Source organism: Chiloscyllium punctatum, chromosome 36 (assembly GCF_047496795.1).
Source record: "Chiloscyllium punctatum isolate Juve2018m chromosome 36, sChiPun1.3, whole genome shotgun sequence".
NCBI lineage: Eukaryota > Metazoa > Chordata > Chondrichthyes > Orectolobiformes > Hemiscylliidae > Chiloscyllium > Chiloscyllium punctatum.
In genome coordinates this window covers 58848754-58857624 of record NC_092774.1, presented here as the reverse complement: position 1 = coordinate 58857624, position 8871 = coordinate 58848754, and the positions used below count along the sequence as shown (strand labels likewise).

Below are 8871 nucleotides of genomic sequence, written 5' to 3'. Positions count from 1 at the left end.
TCCTCGCAGAGTCAAGTCACAGCGCTTGAGGGAACATCTCCAGGACACCGGCACCAATCAACCCCATTGCCCTATGGCCCAACATTTCAAACCCCCTCCCACTCTGCCGAGGACATGCAGGTCCTGAGCCTCCTCCATCGCCGCTCCCTCCCCACCCGATGCCTGGAGGATGAACGCCTCATCTTCCGCTTGGGGTCAATTCAACCCCAGGCCATCAATGTGGACTTCATCAGTTTCCTCATTTCCCCTCCCTCCGCCTTGCCTCAGTTCCAACCTTCCAGCTGAGCGCTGTCCTCAGGACCTGTCCTACCTGCCAATCTCCCTCCCCACCTATCCGCTCCACCCTGCTCTCTGATCTGTCACCTCCATCCCCACCCCCATTCACCTATTGTACGTTTTGCTACCTTCGGCCCAGCACACCCCACCCCCAATTTATCGCTCCACCCTGGGGGAGGAGGAGGGGGTCCTGCCTCTATTCCTGATGAAGGGCTTTTGCCCGAAACGTCGATTTTCCTGCTCCTCGGAAGCTGTCTGACCTGTTGTGCTTTTCCAGCACCACTCTGATCTAAACTCTGGTTTCCAGCATCTGCAGTCCTCACGTTTGCCTACCCAATAAACCCAGTGTGCCAATTTCACATCAACAAACTGACACAAGTAGACACAACGTCTGCAGAAACCCTAGCCGCATTTCTTTACATTGAAGACATCTGGGAAATGATGTCCAGACTACTCAAACCTCTCAGCAGCATGGTCGCCCACAAATTTACCAACACATTTAAACAGCGGCTAATGAACCTGAAATACCCGATACAAACAACCAGAAAAGTTTGTTATTTATAAAATACCTTACAAGGAAATATATATATGAACTCTGCCACACAGGTCTCTGTGGAAAGAAATGCTGGGATGAGATAAGGAAGATTTTTTTCAGCCAAAACGAATCGGTACTGACTGCACAGCCATTTAAAATCAACGCTCTGTGTTGGGAAAGTGAAATGTGCCCGTGAGCAGTGTATAGGGTCTTTCAGCTTCCCCTCCTCTGACAGCGCTGTGACTTGACTCTGATGTTCTCAGGGACATTTACTGATACGAGACAGTGAAAAGATTCTCATTCCTGCAGATTAGGAATTGTACCCATACGCCGGTTTCAGGACAATGAGAAAGATTAATTGGGATGTGTGAAGAAGCTGTGAGCTGCATTTGAAACAAGTAGGTGGAGTCAGATACGTCATCCATTGCCCCATGGTCCTGAGAGTACCTAACGCCACCATGCTCTGACGTTAACACGGACATGCGCAGCAATGGGTTCATTCAGAAAGTGAACAACCAAAGATAATCACCGTCACTGATTCCCTTCCACAGGCCCAACTTTGTGAAGCAGTACCTTTCACTGGCAAAGGAAACACCCATGTCTTCAGGTGCCTGCTTTATTTCGAACTCTATTTCAAGCCCCTCACTCTTCCAGTGTCATTTCCAAACACTTTGCTCATAGTCTCCAAAGAAGCTCTGCGGGTATCTGCTTGTTCCACCCGAACAGGCAGTGGGTTGCAGATTCCCACCAGTCCCAATTTGAGTGAAATATTTTTCCCCCTCCACTGATTTGAATCTTAAAGAAGAAGCGGGGGAGCAAACTCCCTTTCTTTTCGACGACATTTCTCATTTTGTACTCGGCAGGGTTCACACCTGCGTGGGGAAACCGCAATGGATTTCAAGTCCATCGCATCAACCACTCGGCCCACGATTCAGTACCACACTGACAGCTTGACTTCCCAGGTCTGTCTGCCTGTGGAGCTGAGAAAGAGTGAATCATCGCAGAGTTTGTTTGATTCCAATCACTTGACAGTGATTCGAAAGGGTTAAATATCGGCACATGGTGTTTGCAGATAATTAGGTGTTTCTCCCGAAAAGATGAAATGAACTTTCAGTGAGAAATTGCAGGAGGAACTCAGCAGGGCAGGCAACATCTGTGGAAAGAGTATCAGAGGCAACATTTCAAAATTTGGTTTTCTCCGACAGGTACTGTCAAACCTGTTGATTTTCTGTTTGGGTCTCGTCTTCTCAGCATACGCAGTCCCTTAGGTTAGACATGAAGTCAATTCGAAACCCCTTTTGGAGAAGATTTCCGTTTGGGGAACATTTTCCTGACCCCATTAAAAGCGCACAGCATCGAAGCCAAAGGAGAACAGCGAACACCCCGCACCTGGGTGGGCTCAAACCACCAACCTTTTAATCAACAGCCGAACGCGCTGACCAATTGCGCCACAGAGACAGGCGCAGATGCGGGCGGCACCATCGCTTAGTGATTTTATAATTCAGCCTCCCCGCCTAGAATTACAATTGTCCTCTATCAGTTTAACTTTTCCATAATGAAGCCTGGGAGATGCATTCTGGAGATACCGGGGGCTGTCTGCAGACACATCCATGTCACGAGGAACTAGCTTTCTTACTCCGGGGCCGTCGCCCTTCGAGCCTTTCAGTGTTTTGCCTGTTCCCGAGTTCTCTCATTGGCTCGGAGGCGAGGAGGGGTTTGAATTCCTGATGTGCAGGAACGACAATTCTTTCAATGTCTCAGATCAGTTCGTGTACCGAGAACATCAGAATCAACCTCCCGGCCTCTTCAACAAGGGGACCATGTCTGGACTGTCGGACAGGTCATCTTTCATTCTCCTCTAAATCCGCTTCCCAAAGTGTTTCTAAAGGTTCACAAAGCTGGAGACTGGGATTTCTGTTTTGCTTCATGAACATTTGAACATTTTTCCATTTCCTAACTGACAATATTTTGCCAAAATCTCTTCCCAATTGTACGACTTGCCTCATGTCCAGGGATGAGGAATTTCCATTCTGGGGAGACATTCCCAATGGTGAGAATGTTCGCTTTGGAGCAAACAAGGATAACTGGAGATTTCCTGGGGCTGTTGGTAATGATGGTAGAAGAAGCGGTGGGAATGGGCAGATTAATGATCAGAAGAACCAATTGCCACTGACCAGAGTCAGTTACCAGAGGACAGGGATTGAAGTTCTTGAATGAAAAGCAGCACTTGTGCCGAATAAACACAGAGAATACTGCAGAAAGCCAACAGGTCGAGCAGTATCTGTGGAAAGGTAAACAGAGCTGACGTTGTGAGTCTGATACGTTGTTTGTTCAGAACCCGAGTTTCCTGCATGGCAATCAATTCCCAGACATGAGAAAACGGGTCTTTATTGAGACGGGTTTTGTGAAGATTGAGCGATAATGCAACCAACAGGAAGTTATTTAAAATCGCCAGTGAAGAAAGCATAGCCAGCAGGTTAACACCCTGGGCGGGGAGCCCCAAATGATCTCTACGCCAACACCTTAAGTGTTCGGCCACAACTACACGCCCAAAGTTGAGGTCTAAACTTTCTCATGGAATAGTTCTAACAGGAAAGGTGAGTATTGGGCTTGTCCTGTCCGCGCCATAGTCCCAACGTTTCCTGTTCCCCTGGATTTGATCAGGACAGAGGAGGCTGATGGGAGATCGAATTGAACTACACACATCGATGAGAGATAGAGCGGCTGGGAAGGATCCATTCCCATGCGTAGAGAGATTAATAATCAGGACCGAAAATAAGGAGCCACTTCAAGAAATTTGGGGTTCATTCAGCAAAGCTAATGTAGAACTGTTCACAGAAAATTGTGATGAAAGTCTCTCGAGTTATTTTGATGAGAAGTGTTGATGATGCTAATACAATCGATAGGATGAACGTAGATTGGTCAATGTATTTGGTGACAGTTCTGTTCTAGCCCTGTGAGCGAAACCTGGATCTGAAGGAGTAGAAGGGACATTAACAACATCGATCTGAAATTGGACACGTGACAAGGAACAGAGCCATCATTAACAGTTGGCTTTTGAACTGGAGAGGGTTTCTCGTGAAATTAGCTTGAGGCTTGAGGTATGCAAGGTCAAGATAATTTAGGTAAAACATGGAAACACTATCCTCATTAGCAGACAGTGAAAGGATTACAAGACACAAATTAAACATTTTCGACAAGTGATACAGGGGACTGGGAAGATAAGTATTAGAAACTGGCAACAACAAAGTTCTGCAGCACAACACTGACATTCAAAGACCGAAAACATCCAGGTCCTGATTAATCAGATGGCATTGTGGTGCTATTCTGCAAAACATCTACTTGCAATGTCCTACAAAAGAGTGACAAAACCCATCGCTGTCAGCCTAGGATAGAAAATCCGAAGGGATGAACGTTTGCTGATTTTCTGAAGATTCACAGAGCTTAGAAGGGGTTTTGGTGATTGTTTCTTTTCCACTCCCAGGAGCCGCAGTGGTTGAGGCGTTGAGTTGGGGAGAATAAGATGTGCCCGTAAACAGCGTGTGGGGCTATTTCAGCTTCCCCTCATCTGACTGCGCTGTGAGTTGACTCAGATGTTCTCAGGGACATTTACTGACGCGAGACAGTGTAAGGATTCTCATTCCCGCAGATCGGGAATTCAAACCGTATGCCGGCTTCAGGACAATGAGAAAGATTAATTGGGGTGTGTGAAGAAGCTGTGAGCTGCATTTCAAACAGGTAGGTGGAGTTTGGTGCGCCAGTCCCTGTGCGCATCCAACGCCACCATGCTGCAGAGTTCTGACGCCAACACGGACATGCGCAGCAATGGGAACATTCACAAGGTGAACAACCAAATATAATCACCGTCACTGATTCCCTTCCACAGGCCCAACTTTGTGAAGCAGTATCTTTCACTGGCAAAGGAAACGCCTTTGTCCACAGGTACCTGCTTCATTTCGATCACGATTTCAAGCCCCTCACTCTTCTAGTCTCATTTCCAAACACTTTGCTCATAGCCTCCAAAGAAGCTCTGAGGGTATCTGCTTGTTCCACCCGAACAGGCAGTGGGTTGCAGATTCCCACCAGTCCCAATTTGAGTGAAATGTTTTTCCCCCTCCACTGATTTGAATCTTAAAGAAGAAGCGGGGGAGCAAACTCCCTTTCTTTTCGACGACACTTCTCATTTTGTACTCGGCAGGGTTCACACCTGCGTGGGGAAGCCGCAATGGATTTCAAGTCCATCGCATCAACCACTCGGCCCACGATTCAGTACCACACTGACAGTTTGACTTCCCAGGTCTGTCTGCCTGTGGAGCTGAGAAAGAGTGAATCATCGCAGAGTTTGTTTGACTCCAATCACTTCGCAGTGATTCCAAAGGGTTAAATATCTGCACATGGTGTTTGCAGATATTTCGGTGTTTCTCCCGAAAAGATGAAATGAACTTTCAGTGAGAAATTGCAGGAGGAATTCAGCAGGGCAGGCAACATCTGTGGAAAGAGAATCAGAGGCAACATTTCAGAATTTTGTTTGCTCCGACGGGTACTGTCAAACCTGTTGATTTTCTGTTTGGGTCTCGTCTTCTCAGCATACGCAGTCCCTTAGGTAAGACATGAAGTCAACTCGCAACCCCCCTGTGTGGAGAAGATTTCCGTTTGGGGAACATTCTCCTGACCCCATTAAAAGCGCACAGCTTCGAAGCCAAAGGAGAGCAGCGAACACACCGCCCCTGGGTGGGCTCGAACCACCAACCTTTCGGTTAACAGCCGAACGCGCTGACCAATTGCGCCACAGAGACAGGTGCAGATGGGGGCGGCACCATCGCTTAGTGATTTTATAATTCAGCCTCCCCGCCAAGAATTACAATTGTCGTCTATCAGTTTAACTTTTCCATAATCAAGCCTGGGAGATGCATTCTGGAGATACCGGGGGCTGTCTGCAGACACATCCATGTCACGAGGAACTAGCTTTCTTACTCCGGGGCCGTCGCCCTTCGAGCCTTTCAGTGTTTTGCCTGTTCCCGAGTTCTCTCATTGGCTCGGAGGCGAGAAGGGGTTTGAATTCCTGATGTTCACGAACGACAATTCTTTCAATGTCTCAGATCAGTTCGTGTGCCGAGAACATCAGAATCAACCTCCCGGCCTCTTCAACAAGGGGACGGTGTCTGGACTGTCGGACAGGTCATCTTTCATTCTCCTCCAAATCCGCTTCCCAAAGTGTTTCTAAAGGTTCACAAAGCTGGAGACTGGGATTTCTGTTTTGCTTCATGAACATTTGAACATTTTTCCATTTCCTAACTGACAATATTTTGCCAAAATCTCTTCCCAATTGTACGCCTTGTCTCATGTCCAGGGATGAGGAATTTCCATTTTGGGGAGACATTCCCAATGTTGAGAATGTTCGCTTTGGAGCAAACAAGGATAACTGGAGATTTCCTGGGGCTGTTGGTAATGATGGGAGAAGAAGCGGTGGGAATGGGCAGATTAATGATCAGAAGAACCAATTGCCACTGACCAGAGTCAGTTACCAGAGGACAGGGATTGAAGTTCTTGAATGAAAAGCAGCACTTGTGCCTAATAAACACAGAGAATACTGCAGAAAGCCAACAGGTCGAGCAGCATCTGTGGAAAGGTAAACAGAGCTGACGTTGTGAGTCTGATACGTTGTTTGTTCAGAACCCGAGTTTCCTGCATGGCAATCAATTCCCAGACATGAGAAAACGGGTCTTTATTGAGACGGGTTTTGTGAAGATTGAGCGATAATGCAACCAACAGGAAGTTATTTAAAATCGCCAGTGAAGAAAGCATAGCCAGCAGGTTAACACCCTGGGCGGGGAGCCCCAAATGATCTCTACGCCAACACCTTAAGTGTTCGGCCACAACTACACGCCCAAAGTTGAGGTCTAAACTTTCTCATGGAATAGTTCTAACAGGAAAGGTGAGTATTGGGCTTGTCCTGTCCGCGCCATAGTCCCAACGTTTCCTGTTCCCCTGGATTTGATCAGGACAGAGGAGGCTGATGGGAGATCGAATTGAACTACACACCTTGATGAAAGATAGAGCGGGTGGGAAGGATCTATTCCCATGCGTAGAGAGATTAATAATCAGGACCGAAAATAAGGAGCCACTTCAAGAAATTTGGGGTTCATTCAGCAAAGCTAATGTAGAACTGTTCACAGAAAATTGTGATGAAAGTCTCTCGAGTTATTTTGATGAGAAGTGTTGATGATGCTAATACAATCGATAGGATGAACGTAGATTGGTCAATGTATTTGGTGACAGTTCTGTTCTAGCCCTGTGAGCGAAACCTGGATCTGAAGGAGTAGAAGGGACATTAACAACATCGATCTGAAATTGGACACGTGACAAGGAACAGAGCCATCATTAACAGTTGGCTTTTGAACTGGAGAGGGTTTCTCGTGAAATTAGCTTGAGGCTTGAGGTATGCAAGGTCAAGATAATTTAGGTAAAACATGGAAACACTATCCTCATTAGCAGACAGTGAAAGGATTACAAGACACAAATTAAACATTTTCGACAAGTGATACAGGGGACTGGGAAGATAAGTATTAGAAACTGGCAACAACAAAGTTCTGCAGCACAACACTGACATTCAAAGACCGAAAACATCCAGGTCCTGATTAATCAGATGGCATTGTGGTGCTATTCTGCAAAACATCTACTTGCAATGTCCTACAAAAGAGTGACAAAACCCATCGCTGTCAGCCTAGGATAGAAAATCCGAAGGGATGAACGTTTGCTGATTTTCTGAAGATTCACAGAGCTTAGAAGGGGTTTTGGTGATTGTTTCTTTTCCACTCCCAGGAGCCGCAGTGGTTGAGGCGTTGAGTTGGGGAGAATAAGATGTGCCCGTAAACAGCGTGTGGGGCTATTTCAGCTTCCCCTCATCTGACTGCGCTGTGAGTTGACTCAGATGTTCTCAGGGACATTTACTGACGCGAGACAGTGTAAGGATTCTCATTCCCGCAGATCGGGAATTCAAACCGTATGCCGGCTTCAGGACAATGAGAAAGATTAATTGGGGTGTGTGAAGAAGCTGTGAGCTGCATTTCAAACAGGTAGGTGGAGTTTGGTGCGCCAGTCTCTGTGCGCATCCAACGCCACCATGCTGCAGAGTTCTGACGCCAACACGGACATGCGCAGCAATGGGAACATTCACAAGGTGAACAACCAAATATAATCACCGTCACTGATTCCCTTCCACAGGCCCAACTTTGTGAAGCAGTATCTTTCACTGGCAAAGGAAACGCCTTTTTCCACAGGTACCTGCTTCATTTCGATCACGATTTCAAGCCCCTCACTCTTCTAGTCTCATTTCCAAACACTTTGCTCATAGCCTCCAAAGAAGCTCTGAGGGTATCTGCTTGTTCCACCCGAACAGGCAGTGGGTTGCAGATTCCCACCAGTCCCAATTTGAGTGAAATGTTTTTCCCCCTCCACTGATTTGAATCTTAAAGAAGAAGCGGGGGAGCAAACTCCCTTTCTTTTCGACGACACTTCTCATTTTGTACTCGGCAGGGTTCACACCTGCGTGGGGAAGCCGCAATGGATTTCAAGTCCATCGCATCAACCACTCGGCCCACGATTCAGTACCACACTGACAGTTTGACTTCCCAGGTCTGTCTGCCTGTGGAGCTGAGAAAGAGTGAATCATCGCAGAGTTTGTTTGACTCCAATCACTTCGCAGTGATTCGAAAGGGTTAAATATCTGCACATGGTGTTTGCAGATATTTCGGTGTTTCTCCCGAAAAGATGAAATGAACTTTCAGTGAGAAATTGCAGGAGGAATTCAGCAGGGCAGGCAACATCTGTGGAAAGAGAATCAGAGGCAACATTTCAGAATTTTGTTTGCTCCGACGGGTACTGTCAAACCTGTTGATTTTCTGTTTGGGTCTCGTCTTCTCAGCATACGCAGTCCCTTAGGTAAGACATGAAGTCAACTCGCAACCCCCCTGTGTGGAGAAGATTTCCGTTTGGGGAACATTCTCCTGACCCCATTAAAAGCGCACAGCTTCGAAGCCAAAGGAGAGCAGCGAACACAC

General features: G+C 47.0%; 1 non-coding gene across 1 annotated transcript; it reads right to left on the bottom strand.

Moving 5' to 3' along the window:
* Nucleotides 1-5533: 5533 nt before the first annotated feature.
* On the bottom strand, nt 5534-5607 carry trnan-guu (transfer RNA asparagine (anticodon GUU)). The gene has a single exon. It is a non-coding gene; the product is annotated as a tRNA-Asn (tRNA).
* Nucleotides 5608-8871: the final 3264 nt, after the last annotated feature.